We start from the raw sequence: 22089 nt of genomic DNA, 5'->3' as shown, positions 1-22089 counted from the left end.
TATTATCCATGTTTCAATTTATACCTTAGTTATCATTACTGAATCTACTGTAACTGTAACTCAAAAATGTACTTTTCAAGTATAAATTACTTCAAAATAATATGTTATTTGTTTTTCTCTAGAACATATATTTAATAAAAATATTAAAAAGAATATTTGTTGCAGATTCATAATGCTTTTAGAAATTTGGAAGATCTACATAACATACAACACTTCCAGACCTGAAAGATTTTTTAAATAACATATGAAGAGTTTACATTAAAATTCTTTCACATTATAGCATATCATATCATATGTCAAATAATTTTCATCATAAAGTAATTTCAAAGATGATGGTGGAAAAGCAAGCAGAGGTTTGGATAAACCATCAATGTTTTCCAGTCTGTCAGTAACAATACATATTAGAGGATATTTTAATTGGTCTATAAACAGAAAAAATATTCCTTTAATTAATGCAATTTACTTGGTCTAGGAATATATATATTATTCTCTATGAAGGTGATACTTTCGGTGTTTAAAGTCCTCATGCTCAAAGGAGGCAGAGCTTAAAGAGATGTTTACATCCTTTCTTCCTCAAATGTTCAATAGTATTTTTTTCTAACAGACACTACATAACAACTGTTTTTTTTTTTTTTTAATTCATTTTAGGGCAGAAAGAGGATCATGTGATTATTCATTCTGTAGACCAGGCTGGCCTTGAAATAACAGAGATCTGTTTGCACCTGCCTCCCTAGTGCTAGAATAAAGGAATTTGCCACCATACCAAGCCACTTTATTTCCATTCTTTCTTCCTTCCTTTCTTCCTACCTTTCTTTCTTTTTTCTTTCTTTCTTTTTTGAAACCAATTTAATCTGTTTCTTTTTCTCTCCCAAGACTATGTATATTTTTAAACACACTATAAATCATTGGAGGTTATTCTATATCTAAATCTGTCTTTACATATCATTGCATGCTATTCTGATACAGTTTCACATAATCAGAAGACCTATATAATGGCAGTAGTACCAGAGATACAGGTGTGCACCCTGACTGGATGAAGACTGTTCAAGAACTGTACAGAAAACTGTATTTGTCATGTCATAGCTTCTAAAATTACTGATTTTCCAAACATAACAATGACCTGATAAGATTAATATTGATTACTATTGATTTGAAGAAACTAAGATTCTAAGAATTTTTTTTATTTTATTTTACCACAATCAAATATGAGATTCCTGAGAGTTATCGCTGGTATACACATTTCATTCTCTCTCTCTCTCTCTCTCTCTCTCTCTCTCTCTCTCTCTCTCTCTCTCTCAATTTCTCTCTCTCTCTCCCTTTCTCTCTCTCTCTCTCTCTCTCACACACACACACACACTTATTTAGTTGTTGGTTAAAGGATTGGTACTGATTTCAGTGAAAGACAGTCTGATTTATTATATTCCAAATTTTCAAAATTGTGATCTTAACTTTCACCTAGAAATAGAGCTAGCACAAGGAAAAGATGGGTGAATGTGAGCAAAATAATCAGTTGGTCTTAGATATAGAACAGAACATATGATAATATACATTTTGAAATTTAGGTGACACTTTAGAGTTCATTTATTTTTGCAGGATCAGTTGGAAGTTACATATGACTTTAAGCAAGTTTGGTTAGGACATATGAGATGAATCGATCTTTGAATTGTCTGCTCTCCAAACCAAATTATTCATTTCAGATACTCAGCAATATGTACAAGCTGGATATAGTAGCAAATACCTGAAACCCTAGTAACTAGAAAAGTAAAGAGAAACGTTGATTGTTGGACATTGCTGGGCAACCAGAATAACAGAAACAAGAAGTTATATACTCAATCATGAAACCTAATTGAAAATGTATGATTGACTTAAATAGAGAAAACACCTGATTTGTACCTCTAACCTGTACACACCAACACAAATATACATATACATGCACAGGCACATACACATCCACACAATATATCCTTAAAGGAGAATGGAGGACCTTGAACTGTCCATATTAAAAACCTCAGGTCATTTTATACTTGTTTTGTCCTGAAGAATTGCACAAATTGAGTGCACAGACATACACATAAGTAACACATCTTTATACACAAAATAAATTTTAAAATGTTTTTAAAAGTTCATGGTAAATAAACACTGTGAATTGCATGATACATTTGAATTTTTAATTAATGGAATTCAACATAGTTTTGTCTCTATCTCTTTCTCTCAATTCAACCAATTAAGGCTTGGTATGCCATCAATCTGTGAATTATTCCCCATTTATAGTGCTGGTTGTTTGAGATAGCAATGCACTATGTACTTCAGGATGGATTAGAACTTTTGTAGCTAAGGATAATCTAGAAATCCATATTTTCTCTTCTCTGCATATTGACTGCAGGATTAAAGGCCTATGCCACTATATTCTGTTTCCCCAGTATTATTTTTCTTTTCTGTTTTTGAATAGTTAAAATGCCTTTGCTTTTCTTTTTCATTTTTAAAATGACTTTTAGGTGATATGATAATGACATCTTTCACATTGTTTTCTTTTCTTTTTTTAATATTTATTTTTTATAACCAAGTCCATTTAAATGAAAACAAACATTTATAGACAATATTTGGTAATTTGGGCGTCATTCTTCCCAAACTATTTCCTGCTGGTAAGGGGTGCTGTCATAGGGAATTCTAAGAGGATTCAGAAATCCTGGCTGTAGTCTGTAAGGCTGCTTTGTCCAGCTGTTTTGAATGTAAGATCACCTGGTACTCAGTTTCAGGTGGTCTGGCTTGATCAAACCACATTAGTCTGGAAGGAATCCACAGCTTTTCATTTCCTGTGGAAACAAAACTAGAAATCCTTTTCCCCAGTAACTTGTCCTTGAACTTAAATTTTGGAGTCAAAGCATTTTTTATTTATTTAATTTATTATTTTACATGTCGATCAAGTTCCCTCTTCCTCCCTCCCTCCCTCTTACCCTCTCTGCCCTCTCATATGCACTCTAACACCCTCCCCTCCCATCCCCCCACCCCAATTCCATATGTAGGGGAATGCCATCCTGTTGGGGTCATGGAGATCTGACAGGTCATGTGAAGTAGGGACTAGGACTTCTCTCCTGTGTCTAGATTAAGGCAGTTATCCCTCCATGGGGGATGTGTTCACACCATCAGAAGGACAAGTCCCCCAGAGCACAGGAGAAGTGGGGGGGGGCAGCGAATGGAGAGAGAAGTAGCACACTTTTTTCTTTAAACTCTCCTATTTACTTCCCTCCTTGCTTTGTTTCAAATCATCTGCCTCTATTCTTTAATTGTTCACACACACACACACATACACACACACACACACATACACACACACACACACACACACACACACACACACTTATTTATTATCCCTAGTTTGGCTACTGAAACTTGGGGTAATTCCAGTTGTCCTCTACATGGATGACTGCTACAAAAATAGTCGTCACTACCCTCTAAATTTTTTGTATTTCAATAGATTGATGAAATGACAGCATATGATGATAGTCACATTTACCCTATCTGGTAAGCTTCCATCATGTTGCATGGAAAGTTTAAAACAAGATATTGGTTGTAGATTGATGTGTGAGCCAATTTGGCAATCATCAAATGACAAATGGTGTTTGTCTCTGTGGGAAGACAACACAGAATTCTGATGTTCTACATTTTTTTCTTTTGAAATAAAACATTGCTCACATATGTCTATACATTGTCCTCATTTAGTCAAATGCCTGCTGGACTATTACTTGACTGACGTGCAGTTATTTTGTATTTATAATCTGAATGTTGTTGCTGCTCCTTATCATGCCATTGATTTTACATTGTTTTTGATTACATTATTTATAGTATTTAGGTAACAAGATAGAATGTTTTTTGTTGTGTTTGACTACATCTTTTAATTTTGTACATTGATATCTTGAGTGCATTTTTATTTCTATAGACTCAGCTTCTGCAATGCTGACCCTCCTGACACATATCAGCACAGCTCAATGGACAGCTGGATCTGCAGAACAAAGAGTATATTTTTATTATGATTGAAAAGTAACATATATTTGGCAACTTGCCATTAGTCTAGGCTCAGAAGTCAAACAGGTCCACTTGGGGCTGAGCCATATTTTCTAACAAACAAACAAACAAACAAACAAACAAAAAGTTCTTACTGATGCTGTCAGGTGTCCTATAAGCTAAATATAACTTACTCCAATATAATTATTTTTCCATTATATTGGTGCCTTATTCCCTATTTATAGGGTTGTAAATTAAATCTTAGCTGTTTTACCAGTAATATAATGTTATCTAATTGTGACTATGTTGCCTTTTCCCAATGAAAAAATGTACTTGATATATTTTTTATACCTTTAGTTTTCATCCATGTATATTTTATTTGGAGTGTTTTCATATACTGGTTTGTGTTTTTTTTTTTTTAAAATTGGGTTTCTTTTATTGAATCTTGATTTCTTCATTATTAAAATAAGTTGATAAGAAAAATGTATCTTTCACAAAACTTCTTATGTGTGCTTTTTCTTTCTATTTTCTTAATACTATGCTTTCAGAAAATTGGATATTCAAATTTTGACAAAGTGAACTTTACAATGTTAAATGTAGACTTTTTGGTATGTTAAAATATTTGATTTTGTTCCAACCTTCAATTCTGTTACTCGTGTTATATTTAATGTTTCTACACTTTGTATCTTAGCTTTTGGAGCAGTATCCTGTAATATTTATTCCATGCTGAATTTCATTATTATAGAATTTACTTTTTTGGATAATGCAAATGTCTGTATGCTACTGGATCTCTCAGGTACTTAATCTTCACATTAAAAAAAATGTCACTGGGGATGAGAAATGACACAACAGCATCTGTCCAGCTCTCATTATTTGACCTTCTCCTATCTGTGATAATATGCTGCAGTAACGCTGGACATCCAAGTCTCTCACAAACTCTAAGACTTCCTCACAGGAGAGATACCCTAGCACTCTGGAGGATTCCTATTTTCTTTACCTGTTCATGGACTGTCTTCACGGGAGTAGGTTGTGTTAATCGCAGAACTCACTATTTCATTTATTTTGCTCTGCACAGCATTGCATGTCTATAAATATTCTCAAGTGCCCTCCTAGTGTGTGATTAGTTTTAAATGGAAGATAATTTTCACCACTCCCCTGTTTCATACCCAGCTCTAAATTTATGAACATAGAATTCAATATAATTAACAAAAGTGTTAATACTTCTAGGTAAACTTGAACATAATTATTTGTTTTCTAAATAACAAGGTAGTATTGACTCTATGAAAATATGAACATAATTACAACATAACAATTGTTTTGGTTACAACATATTTCATGTTTATTCAGTATGTTACCAGTATCTCAGAAATAAAAGTGTATGTAAATGTCTCTTAAGAACATAACCCCAAAAGAGAGTCAAGCTTTTTAGAACATTTCCCTTTATTTCTTGTCGCTTATAAGCAATAATTAATTAAGATTCAATACTTCTTTCTGAAATGTTTATGAAAAAACATGATAAAGAATTATTTACTCTTCCCTTATTTGGAATAACTATCACTGTATATTATAAATTAATCGCCTTCCACAAGCCAATGAAAATTAAAAATAAAGGTTTACTTCTTTGATCTGGTTACAACAATTTTCATTCCATATTAAATGAAATATTGAACTAATTTTGTTGTGGATTACTTCTAATTTTTTGAATATTTAAGATACTTTATATCTACCATGATCAGTGTTAGAGAATATTTGCCAAAATTCCATATGAAGTTAGTAGTCAAAGCCAAATAAAATGCTGAGAACTATAAAATCCCTAGAACCTTGACTCACTAATCCCTCTCTGTGGGTCTCATTATAAATATATATACATATATACATTATGTATATAATGTATATATTATATACATTACTCATATATATATTCTTCTATCACAATCTATCATAAACATTATTGTACACATTTCATCATGTATGCATATTTATCTACTTATTTGTAATCAAAGTTATTATTTAGCTATTTCTACCAAATTTTTGTGATTTTTGTCTTCATGTGTGAAGTGAAACACCTGTAGATCTTATCCCTTTATCCCTTTATTTTATTTTAGCCTTTGAATACTTTTTATATTTAAAATTGATATGTGGCAGATGAGGATTTATCCTAGCAAACAGTCTTTAACATTCAATAAACAATCAATTGAGTTAGTTGCTTTGAGTTAAAATGGGAATTAGCATATGTTGCAATTATTAATCTCAGGTATACTGATATTTCAACCATGGGCTCAATACAAATATCCTTTAATTTGAAAAATAAAAATATGAAACTAGATGTACACTGAGTGACATCATCTGTCAATAAAACAAAAAAATTATGAAAATACTTTTTTACTTATTATTTTAGTTGCAAAACCTCAAGGAAAACAAATATTTTCATTTTATAATTGTAAACACTGAGGTATATAATAGATGGCTGATTTATAATAATACATGAATAAATTTTAGATACAAGAATTATTACACTATATCATATATTGTTCCTACCATGTGTCAGCCAGAATAATTCACTAAGTGTTGGTTATTCTTTTTCAAAAAATTTAAGGGCTCTGTAAACATTTAATCATTAACCCATTTTCATAAAACATCTATTATTTTATTCAAACATTTTATGAAATGGTTATAAATGTAACTTACATAATTTTAGACATTCTGGATGATTCTTTATCATAATTTGAAGTGAGCATTTTGCTGAAGTTTTAATGCCAAATAGTATGAGTAGCTAAATTATATTTTTAATTCATTCAGGATAAGCTACTCTGCATCAATACATTGCTCAATTCTACATATCAATTATTCTGATCATTTTTTAAAATATTTTTTTGTTATTTTACATATTGATCCCTGTTCCCTTCCCCTTCCATCCTCGCTACTCCCCAAAAATTCCCCCATTCCCAATCCACTCCCCAGGGAGGGCAAGGCCTTCAATAATGGATTAATAAAATCTGTCAAGTCATTTAGGGTAGGGCCTAGGCACTCCCCTGAGTCTTTAGGCTAAGGGAGTATCTCTCCATGAGGAATGTGCTCCCAAAGTCTTTTTGTGCACTAGGGATACATCCTGGTTCCACACTCAGTGGTTCCTTAGACTGTCTAGGCCTCCTAACTGAGAACCACATTCAGGGGGTCTGGATTGGTCTTATGCTTGTTCCTCAGCTATCAGTTTGGGATCCATGAACTTCCCCTTGTTCAGGACAACTGTATCTGTAGTTTTCTCCAGCTTGGTCATGACATTTTGCTCATCGGTTCTCCCTCTCTGAAACTGGATTCCAGGAGTTCTACTCAGTGCTTAGCTGTGGGTGTCTGCTTCTGCTTCCATTAGCTACTAAATGAAGCCTCTAAGATGGCATATAAAGTAGTCATCAATCTCATTATCAGAGAAGGGCATTTAAGGTACCTTCACCACTAATGCTCAGATTGTTATTTGGCGTCATCCTTGTAGGATTCTGGCCATTTCTCTAGTGTCCGATTTCTCTTTAAATCTATAAAGACTCCCTCTATTATGGTATTACTTTTCTTGTTTTCTGTTCTTTCCTTGACTCAATCTTTTTGCTCCTTCTACTTATACTCACCTCCTCTTCTCCTCTTTTCTTTTCCCCACTGCTCCTAATTTGCTCAAGAGATGTTGGTTCTATACCCTTCTGTGGGGAACCGTGTAGGTCTTTCTTAGGGTCTCCCCTCTTTCCTTTTCTTGTAATGTGGATTATAGACTTGTAATCCCTTGTTCTGTGTATAAAATCCAAATATGAGTGAACACGTACCATGTTCATCTTTTTGTGACTGAGTTACCTCAGGTTTCTTCTAGTTCCATCCATTTACTTGCTGATTGATTTCAAGATTCAGGGTTTTTTGTTTGTTTGTTTGTTGTTTTGTGTGTGTTTTTGTTTTTGTTTTGTTTTGTTTTTTCTTCTGAGTACTACTCAATTGTGCAAATATACCACATTATCTTTATTCATACTTCGCTTGAGGGGTAGTTAGGTTTCTTCCAGGTTTTGGCTATTGAAAATAATGCTGCTATGAACATAGTTGAACAGATGTTTGTTGCATGAATGTGCATTTTTGGGTATATGCCTAAGAGAGGAATTGCTGGACTGTGTGGTAGAATGATTCCCATTTTCCTGAGTAACCACCACACTGATTTCCAAAGTGGCTGTATAAGTTTAAACTTCCAGCGGCAGTGGAGGATTGTGCCCCTTTCTCCACATCCTCTCCAGTATAAACTGTCCTTGGTGTTCTTTTTTATTTTAACCATTCTGAAAGGAATAAGATGGTATCTCAGAGTTGCCTTGACTTGCATTACCCTGATGTCTAAGGATTTTGAGCACTTCTTTAAGTGTCTTTTGGCCAGTTTAGATTCCTCTATTGAGATTTCTCTTCATAATTTTGTGCCCCACTTTTTAATTGGATTACCTGGTGTTTTGGTAACTAGCTTCTTGAATTTTTTGTATACTTTGGAGGACAGTCATCTGTCAGATATGTGGTTGATGAAGATCTTTTCCTATCCAGTGGGCTGCAATTTTGTCTTGTTGACTATGCCTTTTGCCTTAAAGAAGCTGTTTAGTTTCAGGAGGTTTCATTTATTAATTGTCAATCTCACTATCAGTGCTACTGGCATTATATTTATGAAGTGGTCTACTATAACAAGCCTTTCAAGGGTACCTTACACTTTCTTTCCTAAGAGGTTTAGTGTGGCTAAATTTATGTTGAGGTTTTTTATCCATTTAGACTTATATTTTGTGCATGTTTATAATACAGACCTATCTGCACTCTTCTACAAGCCAGCATCCAGTATTTCCAGCACCATTTGTTGAAGATGCTTTTTGTTCCATTGTATAATTTTATCTGCTTTGTCAAAAATTAGATGTTTGTATGAGTGTGGTTTAATGTTAGGGTTTATAATTTGATTCCATTTTGTGCCAATACCAAGTTGTTTTCAGAACTATAGCGCTAGAGTAGAGCTTCAAGTAAGTAGAGCTTGAAATCAGGGATGATGATTCCTCCAGAAGTTCCTTTATTGTACAGGGTTGTTTTTGTTATCCTGCACCATTTATTTTTTCACATAAAGTTTAGTATTTTTCTTTCAAGGTCATTGAAGTAGATTTTGATGGGGATTACACTGAATCTGTATACTGCTTTTGGCAAGAATGCCATTTTTTTACTATTTTGATCCTGCTTGTCCAGAAGCATGGGAGATCTTTCCATTTTTTGATATCTTCTTTAATTTCTTCCCTAAAAGACTCAAAGTTCTTGATATTCAGGTCTTTCCTTTGTTCTGTTAGTATTACCCCAAGATATTTTAAGTTGTTTGTAGCTATTCAAATAGGAGGCATTTCTCTGATTTATTTTTCAGGCCCTTTATCATATGCACATAGTAGGGCTACTGATTTTTTTTTTAACTTATACTTGTATCCAACCACATTGCTGAAGACGTTTATCAGCTGTAGGAGTTCCCTGGTAGAGTTTTTCAGGTCACTTATATAAACTATTATAGCATCGGCAAATAGTGAATGTTTGACTTCTTCCTTTCCAATTTGTATCCCCTTGGTTGCCTTTTGTTGTCTTATTGCTCTAGCTAGTAATTCAAGTGCAATACTGAAGAGATATGGAGACAGTGAGAAGCGGTGTCTTGCTCCTGATTTTAGAGAAATCACATTAAGTTTCTCTCCATTTAGTTAAGTATTGGTTGTTGGTTCACTACACACACACACACACACACACACACACACACACACACACACACACATGTTTAAAGTCGTTTTTTAAATTAATTTATTTACTTTTCTTATTTTACATATTGATCCAAGTTTCCTTTCCCTCCCTCATTCTCTTCCTCCCTCCCTTCCTCCCTCTTTCCCTTTCTTCTATCCTCCCATGCACCTGATCACACTCTCACTCCAGTCCCCACCACACACTCCTAATGTAGGATGATGTCTTCTTGAAGAGGTCATATAAATCTGTCAAGTCATCTGGAGTAGGGACTAGGCCTGTCTCTAGATCTTGAGGTTTTTCTTTTTCAGTTTGTATATATGGTGGATCTCATTGATAGATTTTTGTATGTTGAACCATCCCAGCATCCCCGGAATGAACCCCGCTTGGTCTCTGTGGATGAGTTCTCTGATATGTTCTAAGATTCTATTTACCAGTATGATATTGATTAGTTTGCATCAATGTACATGGGAGATATTTGTTTGTAGTTCTCTTTCTTAGTTGTGCCTTTGTGTGGCTTGGGTAACAAGGCAATTGGAGCCTCATAAAAAAACTTTGGAAATAACCCTTCTACTTTTATTGTGTGGAAAATTTGAGGAGTATTCATTTTAGCTGTTCTTTCAATTTCTGCAATGAAGCCATCTGGGCCTGGGCTACTTTTGGTTGGGAGACGTTTGATGACTGTTCCTATTTCATTAGGGGTTATAGTTCTATTTAAATTGTTGCTTATCTGTTCTTGATTTAAATTTGGTAAACAATATTTACCCAGAATTTTGTTCATTTCCTTTACATTTTCAAATTTTGTGGAGTATAGGTTTTCAAAGTATGCCCTAAAGAGTCTGTATATTTCCTCAGTGTCAGTTGTTAATGTCCCTGTTTTCATTTCTGATTTTGGTATTTACATGTTCTCTCTCTGTTTTTTGGTTAGTTTTTAATGAGGTTTGCCTGTCTTGTTGATTTTTTTCAAAGGACCAACTATTTGTTACACTGATTGTTTGTATTGTTTTCCTAGTTTCTACTTTTTTGACTTCAGCCCTCAACTTGATTATTTCCTGGTATCTACTCCTCTGGGGTGAGTTTGCTTCTTTTTGTTCTAGAGCTTTCAGTTTATTCTCTAATGTTACCATCCTCTGCTTTCTTCATGTGGCCATTTAGTGCTATATACTTTCCTCTAAGTACTTCTTTTAAAGTGTATCATAAGTTTGTGTATGTTGCGTCTTCCTTCTCCTTGAATTCTCTTGTGATGAATATAAAATGACCTTCATCTCTTTAGATTGATTTTTAGGTTAAAGTCTAATTTGTTAGATATTAGGATTGCTACACTTTCTTGTTTCTTGGGTTTATTTGATTGGAAAATCTTTTCACAACACTTTACTCTGAGGTAGTCTCTGTCTTTGAAGTTGAGGTGTTTCTTTTATGCAGTAGAAGTATGGATTCTGTCTTCGTATCCACTCTGTTATCCTTTGTCTTTCTATAGGTGAGTTAAGACAATTAATATTGAGGGAAATTAAAGGCCATTGATTTGATTGTTAATTCTTGTTTGCTTTTGATTTGTTGTTGTGAAGGTATTGTGAGTAGATTTACTGCGGTCTTTTTTTTTTTTTTTTTTTTTTTTTTTTTTCTGCCTTCTTGTGAGATAAGTGAGATTATATCTCTTGCCTGTCTTTTATTTTCTTTTCTTACTTTTTTTTTTTTTTTGAATGTAGTCAACTAAATTTTCTGTAGGGCTGGATTTGTGGATATATATTGTGTAAATCTGTTTTGTCTTACAATATTTTGTTTTCTTCATCTGTAGTGATTAAGAGTTTTCCTGGATATAGAAGTATGGGCTGACATCCTTGGTTTCTTGGTGTTTTCAGAATATATATCCAGGATCTTCTGGCTTCAGGGTTCCCATGGAGAAGTCAGGTATAGTTCTGATTGGTTTGACTTTATAAGTTACTTAGTCTTTTTTCTTTGCTGCTTTTAATATACTCTCTTCATTATGTATGTTTGTTTGTTGTTTCATTATAATATGGAGAGAGGACTTTTTTTTGTCCATTCTATTTTGTCTTGGGTAAGCTTCTTCTACTTTCGTAGGCATGTCCTTGTTCAAGCTGGGAAAGTGTTTACTGTGATTTTGTTGAATATGTTTTCTTCACCTTTGCATTGAGATTCTTTGCCTTCTTCTATACCTAATAATCTTAGATTTGGTCTTTTCACAATGTCCCACATTTCCTGCAGTTGTAAGGATTTGTTGTATGTAAGATTTTCTGTGTTTTATGAATATTTATCTTCAGCAACTGATATTCTCTCTCTCTCTTCCATCTCTTGCATTATGTTGGTTATGCTTGGATCTGTAGTTCCTGATCATTGATCCAGCTTTTCTGTTTCCAGTATTCCCTCACTTTGTGTTTTCTTTATAATCTCTATATCAGTTTTCAGGTCTTACTGTTTGAATTGTTTCCTTCAACTGTTTGACTGTTTTTTGGTTTTGTTTTTGATTTTTTCTCCCTTGTTTTTCTTGCACTTTTTGTTTTGTCTTTTCCTCTAGTTATTCCAATATTTTGTTTATTTTTTTCTTCCATCTCTCTCATATCCTCTTTAAGGGCTGCTATCATTTTCATGAAGTTGTTTGTAAGTTCATTATCTTCTGCTTCTTCTGTGTTGGTATGTATGTTCAGGTTTTGTTGGTGTAGAGTCTCTAGATTCTGGGGATGTCATTTTGGTCCTTATATTGTTGAATGTGTTCTCATCCTACTGTCTTGCCATCTGTTCTTCCACTGGGTGAAGGTGGGGTCTCTCTCTACTATCCTCTCCTGGTGGGTGTAGGTGGGTGAGTACTTCAATGTCCGTAATTGTGGACAGTCTGAATTCTCTTGGAGTTTCATGCAGATGGTATAAGGGGCAGCAAGGCTCTAAGGGAGGATGTAGGGAGCCAAAACGTAGATGGTGGCAGCCTCCGAATTGATAAGGAGCCAAAACGTAGATGGTGGCAGGCTCTGAATTGTTCAGCATGCCAGTGCAGGTCAGATTTTATATTTCATTGACTCTATTTTCTAATATTTTATTAAATAGAGTTCAATCATATGTTCATGGATAAAAAGTAATGTCATTCTTAATGTTGGTAATATACTTTCAAATCAAATTTTGGTCTATTTGTGATTATGTCTTCTTTTCAGATTTTTTCTTATTTAAAGTAGTTTTATTCCTTAAAAGTATTATTATTTTCCCTCTCCCGAATTTCTCTGAGTTCCTCCCCACCTCCTCTCCTAAACATATCCATACCCTTTCTGCTTCTTTTTAGAAAACTAAATAGGCATCTAATAATAATAATAAATATAGGATAAAAGAAAAACAAAAAGAAATAGGACTAAACAAACACAAGAAAAAGAGACAAAGAAAAATCCCATGAAATGTATAGAGATGTCCAAAGATGGAACTGAGTTTTTTTTTTTTTTTTTTTGTGTTGGTCATATACTGCTGGACATTAGGCTTGCAGTTCAGATTTGTTTATATTTCCAGAGAGAATACATTGAAGAAAATTAACATTTAGTTTGTATCCATTTACCAATTAAAGATATTGTTTGGGTTTTGAATGGGGATATTATTTCATCTCAGCATTGGAACCTGTTCTGTTGCAATCTTGTCCATGCCCTGTAGATGCTTCAACAGTAATTGTGAGCTCAGATGTGCATTGGTCAAGTTGTCTAACTACTCTATATTCCATGACATTCAGCATACATGATCTACTACTGTCTCTTGTTTAAGAGACTTAATAAATAAATAAATAAATGTGTATTTTAAAAAAATCTTAATTTTTTCTTTAGGCATTAATCTCATGAGATTTTATTATTTGTTCAGAATAATATGCCCATGTTCTTGTTGCAGAGATGCTTTAGTGCTGTTTCATTTGGAATATTTTAAACTTCTGAATACAATCAGTAAAATGTATTTTTTAAAATCTCCCTGTTTTATATCCTCTGAATTAAGTCATTCCCTCTAGGCGGTTGGTTCATAAATTATGTACTCTCCCAAAAGATATAGGCTTGGGAAAATTCAGAAAGTTTATGAGAGTCAAAGGGCACACGTCTTGTTCCAACTAATAGTATATAATTGTAGGAAGAGAACTTTGACACAGAGAAATAATTATAGTCAAGTGGGTCAAGATACCACAGTGTTGCAGGTCCACCTAGTTTTTCATTTATGAAGTTGGGGAAACACTCATGTTCTAAAGCAAACCAGGTAGACGTACTGGTTTTCCAGCTAGATGTTGTATTGTGTCATTTTACTTAAATCTTGCCATTGCTATTCCTGAGGTGAACAAATATGTATGTATCATGGAAAAAGGTGTGTCATTAAACAACGCTCCCTAAACATGACTTCTTTAAATTAATTGTAGTTATTAAGTGCTAGAATAGGTTAAGTCAGAATTTTTTTTAAGTCTGAAGACACCATATTTTTCAATGTAAGGTAATAATAAATTTGCAGAAATCATCTTTTAAAAAGTGTTACTAAACTTAGTAGGTTGTATAGGTTTGTGTATGACTTTGAGCATGTGCATCAATATGTTTAGCAATAGTAATTGAAAAAGAAGAGGACATGAATTTGGGTGTTTTCAAAAGGAAAAGAAGTGGTATAAATTATGTGGATACAGTAGTTGTGTAGAAACTCTTAAATTACAAATATTTCAAGTAAGAAATAAAAAGGGGCTAGTTGAAAAAATATCATTAATCAAATTGAAGACAAAATAAGTGTATTTACCACTGCTATACATTATAGAATAAGTGCCCAACTTACATCTTTCTACAATTAAATAATGATGGAAAAAATTTAAAAATATACTTTATATTTTCATATTTGTCTGTTCTCATTTCTTAATTGGGACAATAACTAAAATTCTAATACTATCTTGTGAACTAAATGAGAGAACTATTTCCAAAAGATTTGATCAATTACTGTCGTGTAATTCATTTATTCATTTATTGGAGAAATGTAACCAAGTTGTTAATAGTTTTATTATTGCTTTAAAATATAATAACTAATTTTATTGAAAAACTTTGACTGCTATAATAAACTATTGTCATTTTTACTAAAGACATATTTTTCTTTATTTTGAGGATTGTGTTTCGTCTCCTCTATAAGTTTTGAGGTAAAGATGTGTAGATAGACAGATAGATGATAGGTAGGTAATCAGACATATTTGTGTATATGTTTTTATGATTGTACACACACAATCTATTAAAGACATATTGCTGACATGATAATCAAAGTATAGAAGAGCCAGATAAGAGAATATTTGAAATACCCAATCAAAAAGTTCTATACCAAGTAATCTTTCTTATATTAATTGGTTTAATTATCATATTCAACAATATTTGAATATATTAACTCATCAGTTATTGCTATACAATGAACAAATACATTTTAATATCAATAAAATTTATCACTATTTGTTATTTCTGTTTTTTAGGTTTCTTCTACTTTTTGTGTATATAATGGTTTACTTTATATTTTATGTATGTGAAGTTGTTAACTGTAGATTTTATTTCTGACTATACTGCATAAAAAGTGTCTAGAAAGGTTACAATATTTTGATATTTGAACCATATCATGTAAACAAAATCATCCTTACCAAAGTAGGTAAATCTTATCTAAGAGAGAAGATTCCTTGGTTACCACGGTATTTCTGTTCGTAGATTGCACCAGTACATTCTTCAACTTTCTGTTGCTGAAGAATGTATTTATTATTAAATTATATATATATATATATATATATATATATATATGTGAGGAATTTGAGATAAAAAAAGTGTTGAAGTAATTGAAGTGTTGTTTTTTACAAATATATTTTTCTGCCACTCAGTTAAATGTGTTAATGAAAAAACAAAGTTAGAAACTAGTTTTGGTTGAGCCAAGCTAATCAATGTTTATTAACTTTTATTCCACTGAATGTGCATTAGGATGAATTTTAATATATGCGTCTATGAACAATAACTGGCATAGGAGAGCCCCTTTATAATTTGATCTCTTGTCCTCTTTCTTTATTGTGGATAATGCTAGATTTCATTTCTTCTATCTGTCAACTATGAATTTTTATCTTCTGGAAAATAAAATGAACAGATGTTTATATTAAACAACACTGTATTTAAATATTTTAACTTTTCTAGAAGCCTTCATAATTATTTATTAAGAGTTGATACTAAACTAAACTTCAGGAAAAAGTACATCTATAATGAATTCCAAAATACAAGGTAAAGAATCTTCATGAGTTTTAAATAGGTAGAATTTGGCAATTAAAAATTCCCACCTTGCCTTGATGGCATATTCCTTTATTCTGAGCACTCCGTATTTGCAAGCAGCAAGATGGCTGGATGTCTATAGGAGGCCATCCTCAAGATCAAGGATGGCCAGAGATGTTGGAAATGTTGTAAGCCCTATCTCTAAAAGAAAAAAATATAAATAAAAGAGAAAGAGAGAAAAAGGATTCCCATTTCTCAAACTCACTCACATCTACAACTTCATTGAAAGTACTAGTTTTCACAGGCATTGATGGCACATGTCTTTAATCCCAGCACTTTGGAGGCAGTGGAAGCAGATCTTTGTGAGTTTGTGGCCAACCTAGTGGCCACAAAGCTAGTGGCACTTACAGAGCTAGTGCCAGAATAGGCTCCAAAGCAAAACAGAGAAACCCTAGAAACCCTGTCTCCTGTTTTGAAAAACAAAACAAACAAACAAAAAACAAAAACAAACATAAAAGTAGTAGTTTTAACCATGCAGTGCATAGAGTCACAGATTTGACTGCTGAAAACATAATGCCAAATTACCTATTACATATTACAAGATTAAAAAATATGGTTGTGTATTGATCCATTGATATACAGACATGTCTATACATTCTATTCATGTTGTTTATAACTTTTTCCCTTGTAAACTTTATTTTCCAAAATTTATGCAATTCACCAAATAAAGGTATATGATCCTTTCAAGGGCTAGGCTATCATTCATTCTTTACAGAGCAAGGAAGTATAAACTGTATTTTCTTTCAAGCATTTATTTACATTTTACATGGAATAAGACAATGTCATTCTTTGTTTCCAAATCCTAAAGTGCATGCAAAATTTCTCATAATTGTTTTTTTTAAGTCAAAGTTGTAGGAAGTAATTTCACAAAAAATGCCTTCAAGCAATCTGATATGCTTAAAGAATAAATTAAGTGTTTTGGATATACTTCCCATGTACATGAAATACACTTCTACAGAGTTTGGTTTGTTGTTAGTGATTTAACTTTAAATACCATGTATGTTGTTAAAAGAGGAAAGAAAAAATATATAAGGGTATGTATTGATTTTTCAACTAAGCTTTTATGACTGTAAGTCCTTATTTCCCTTGAAAGTATTTATACATTTTTAGTTTCTAAAAAGATATAGGAATAACTCCATAAGGCTTGGATTGTATATGTCAACATGAATATATGTATAAAATATCATGCTCAAATGCATATTTTGTCCATTTACTGTAGTACTTTGAGTAACTATAGAGGTTTATTTTAATCAATTTTTTTAATCTAAGATGCTACAATGTTTTCAAATAATAAAAATTTGAATGTAAACTATCATTGAAATTGAACATTACTGTTTCCATCAGTTGCTGGCTAAAGGCTCTCTGATGAGAATTGGGCTAAGTACCAAGATTCAAAAAAGGATTGTAGGAGTGAGAGTGGTCAGAGACAAAACAAGAAAACTCACAGAATCAACTAACCTGGAATTACAGAAGCTCACAAAAACTGAAGCAACAACCAGGGGGCCTGCATGAGACAAACCTAGACACTCTGCTTATAAGTTACAGCTTTGTAGCTTGGTCCCCTTGTGGAACTCCTTATAGTGGGAACAGAGGCCATTTCTGACTCTTTTACTTGATTTGGGACTTGGGAAACTATTCCTCACACACTGGTCACCTTGCCCAGTCTTAATACAGGGTGAGATGCTTTGTCTTAATGCAACTTGTTATGCCATGTTTTGTTGATACTTGTGGAAGATCTGCCATCTCCTAAACAGAAACAGAATGTATTGGGTGGGTGGAGGGGTTGGAAGACAGGGAGGTCAGATGGAGAAACTGGGAGGAGTGGAAAGAGGGACAACTGTGAGTAGATATCAAATAAATACATAATTATAAAAAGAAAGTGAACATTATCTAAGTTGATAAAATTTGTACAGTAATATAAAGAAGATGGGTACGAATATACCTCTTGTAGCTCGATTACAAAAAAGACTAAGAATAAACATTAGAATTTATTCCTAGGAGAAAATGTTGTAAAAAGAATCCAATAACAAATGATTATCCTTTGACACAGCATACAAATAAAACTATACAGAGTGAGAATTTTGTGTGTGTGTGTGTGTGTGTGTGTGTGTGTGTGTGTACATATAATGATGATCAGTGGAAAATGAAGTCAGGAAATTGAAAAGGAGAAAGGAAGATATATGGGATAGTTTTAAGGTAGAACAGGATGATTAAACATTAATTAATAATTACATAATTTTGAAAATAAAAGGAAACACATATATATATTTTAAGAGAACCAACTCATGTGGTAGTGGTTTGAAAGAAAGTTGTTCCCAGAGTGAGGGATAGTATGAAGTGGTGTAGCCTTGTTGGAGAATGTGTGTCACTGTTTTGATAGGTTTTGAGGTCTCTTTTTCTAGCTTCCCTCAGTGTGACAATCAGCCAACTTCCTCTTGCAGGCAACATGCAGCACTCTCTGCTCTAGGCCCACGTCGGCCTGCATGCTGTCACATTCCTCACCACGATGATCATGGACTGAACCTCTGAACTATAGTGTGCTACCCCAAGTAAATGTCCATTGTACTTATCCTTGTTTCGCAGATGATTGGGTAGCCATGTTTATGATATTTTGTGAGTATAATTTCTGACATTACTGTAAGACACAATCCTGTAACATGACCAATGTTGCTTATGCAACATTGGTCACAGGTGGCCTTAGACTCAGAGAAATTCATCTGCCTGTCTTCTGTGTTGTGTGATTATATGGGGTATGCTAACACAGCCTAGCTTCCATAGCTAACTAGTATGGCTAGCTTTGCTTCTGATATTTCAGGAATTTTTTATTAAATCATAAATTATGTATCACCACAGGAAACTCCTCATCCTTTGGGTTTTACAATCCTTATGAAGAATTCCATTCCTCAATATTCTCTAAATTTTTGTTGTGATGGTGTTCTCTACCAAAGTTTTATTAGTTAAACACATGTTGTTATGAAAGAATAGCTTTCTTGTGGGCTATATTAGTTTACTTGTTTCTTCATTATGAAAAATACCTGACAAAATCTACTGAAAGAGGTAATATTTATTTTGGCTCACATTTCTAGGTACTGTGACCATGGGAGGGAAATCATGGCAGCAGAAGCCTGAGCAGGAGCATTGCATCACATTTTGTCCACAGTTAGGAAGCAAAGGAAGATAAACACTTATACTCAGTTGACATGCTCCTTTTCATTCAATCTGAGAAAGCAACTGCTCTAACGGTGCTGCTCACAATGGGTGAACCCTTTCTCCTATTACAATCCTCAGTGGATCCCTCATAGGTGTGACCATAGTTTATTTCTTAGGTAATTCCAGGTCTTGACAAAATCATAATTCATCACAGTAATCAGGAACAAATGGTGTGAAAAGAGGTGGTAAATGCAAAATAGAGTCCTCAAGGACACTAAGAGTCAATTCTTCTCCAGGCTCTGTCTTCAATCAATAAAACACAATTGTCTACTTGTATTTTGAATTCATCAAAGGATTAAACTACTAATTATGTCTGAGCTCTCATGGTTTAAAAATCTCTAGAAATATGTGTACAAACACATCTCTGTATCGGCTGGACTAATTTCCTAGGGGTTTAACAATACAATTAAGTTAGCATAATAACAACAACAGGTTTAATAGAAAGTAGACTATTTTCAATCAATATATTTTCAATTTCAAGAAGTCCTCAAGTCCAAGATCAGTCTTTAAGAGACTACAGCCATGTATGTATGACTTTATTAAGCATTCCAGATCACAAACAAATATCATTTGTTTTTAAATGTTCAATTTTTGTAGATCCCATGTTCTTACATCTATCAGGAGTTATTTCTTTTTTGGTAGGCAAAAAATATGGACAAAGAAATTACTGATAGGTTATGGAAAGTCTTAATAACTTTTAGATTTCCTTTATTGAATTCAATTGAGTAACTTTTTTCAAGGTTAGTCAAAAAAAATAAAAAACAAAACAAAACAAAACAAAAAAAAAAAAACAAATGCACTAGCTGAGTACACTTATCTTGTAGTTAATACCTGTAATGGAGCTCATTACAGGTATCTGCTAAACTTTAAGTCCCTTTATGGATCATGAAATGGTACTATAATTAGTATTTCCTTTATGCATACTAATGCTAAAATATAATGTAATGTTTTCTCTCTCTCTTTTCCTTTTTTGCTTTATCAAGACAGGGTTTCTTTGTGTTACTTTGTCCTGGAATTCTCTCTGTAAACCAGGCTGGCCTGTAACTTCAAGAGATCCAACTGCCTCTGCCTCTTGAGTGCTAGGACTAAAGGCATGCTAATGTATAAGATTTTCAAAATATATTAAGTTTAAATTATCAGATATATTAAACAACTCATAGTAAATTATGAAATGAAATTTAATGATGATATAGTTACACCAAAGCACACCTATTAGAGTTTAAAATGAAAACACAGAAGCTGCAATGAATGGATACAAAAAAGGTATTCCTTGTTCTATACTTTAACATAATTCTTTGACTATCTTAACAGAAGACTGCAGAAATTTCATAGGAAATGTACTGATCTCTCTGTCTCTTTCTCTCTGTCTCTCTGTCTGTCTTTCTCTCTCTCTCTTAAGAAAATATCAGAAGCAGATTGTTAGTCGCCAAAACAAGACTTTGAACAGATAACAAAACCTCTTTTCTAGGAAAAGATCATACCAACAATCCATTGATCTTTTCTGAAAAAAAAAAAAAAAGAAAAAAAAAAAAAAAAAAAAAAAAAGAAAAAAACTTCCTCATGGATGCTGTATTGCTCAGAAACTTCATGTTAGTATTCAGGCATTTGTACTGGCCTGTCTTTGGGATTCTGACTGGATGTATGCCTTTAGCTGCTGCCACTAAGAGCACCACCTGTGACTATTCACTATGTTCCCTTTTAAAAGAGCCCTGTCCACCTCCCATCTCTTTCTCCCTCTTTCTCTCCCTCTCTCTGCCCCACTCTCTCCTCTCTCTCTCTCTCTTTCTCACTATCTATCTATCTATCTATCATCTATCTATCTATCTATCTATCTATCTATCTAACTATCTCGTGTGTGTTTCTCTTTCCTCTTTCCCACTGATCTTGTTCCTGGAGGCCTGGAGGCTGCTTACCCACTTCTCTTTCCCCTTTTTAGGATCCGTTTTCCCAAATGAATAAATAAATAAATAGATAAATAGATAAAAATCTCAGCTTGAACTCTGATTCATAGTGTCTTTCTCAAGACACTGTTTAAAAATGACAACATCTTAGCCAAGTGTTAATGAGGAGAAAGTATGAAGGTAATGATCAATTCAGAAGAGAAATGGAAGGCAATAGTGTACTTGAAGATATGCTCTGAATCAGTAGATTATAAACTTTAATGCGAAAAGTAAATTATGGCTATCTGAAATCACATTTTATGTAAGAATTAAGAAAGGCATTTGTCTCTAGAGGATCCCATAACAAAACAGAGTAATGCAATTGTGGTGTATTGTCCACTATGATCCCTATGGCAAGAATATATTATTAAAGATAAAAGATACATGAATTATGACATAGATAAACAAGCTGGAACTAAACTTGAAGTCCCATCCCTCCTGGCTAGAATGCATACTATTGGAAGGAAAAATGAAATCTGCTAAAGGGGAAAAGTCTCCCATAGTTTTATGTACATATAAACTTTGAGATCCACAAAATAAAAATAGCAGGCAAGATGTGGCCACCTCAACAACACTGACATGATTAATATGAGTGTAACCAACTCCTCACTGATTGGATTTGAGATCTTCTCCAAAGGAAGCTATTCCTGCCTTCTACTGTAGATGTCATCAAAACATGGCTAAAGAGGTCTTAGATACTGAAGGGAAGCTTACTACTTTTGGTTTGCTTATTAGACATTGTGTGCAATTGTCTTTTGTATCTATGCTAATTAAATAAATATGACTTGTTTATATTTAGGTGTCTGTACTGGACTGCCCTTGGGTTGTTACAGGGAACCTCCTCAGTTGCAGCCACTAAGAACACTACCTCTGTATATTCACCACATTCCCTTTTAAAAGGA

The sequence above is a fragment of the Phodopus roborovskii genome, unplaced genomic scaffold, assembly GCF_943737965.1.
Source record: "Phodopus roborovskii unplaced genomic scaffold, PHOROB, whole genome shotgun sequence".
Classification (NCBI taxonomy): Eukaryota; Metazoa; Chordata; class Mammalia; order Rodentia; family Cricetidae; genus Phodopus; species Phodopus roborovskii.
Note: the sequence above shows the minus strand (reverse complement) of the source record.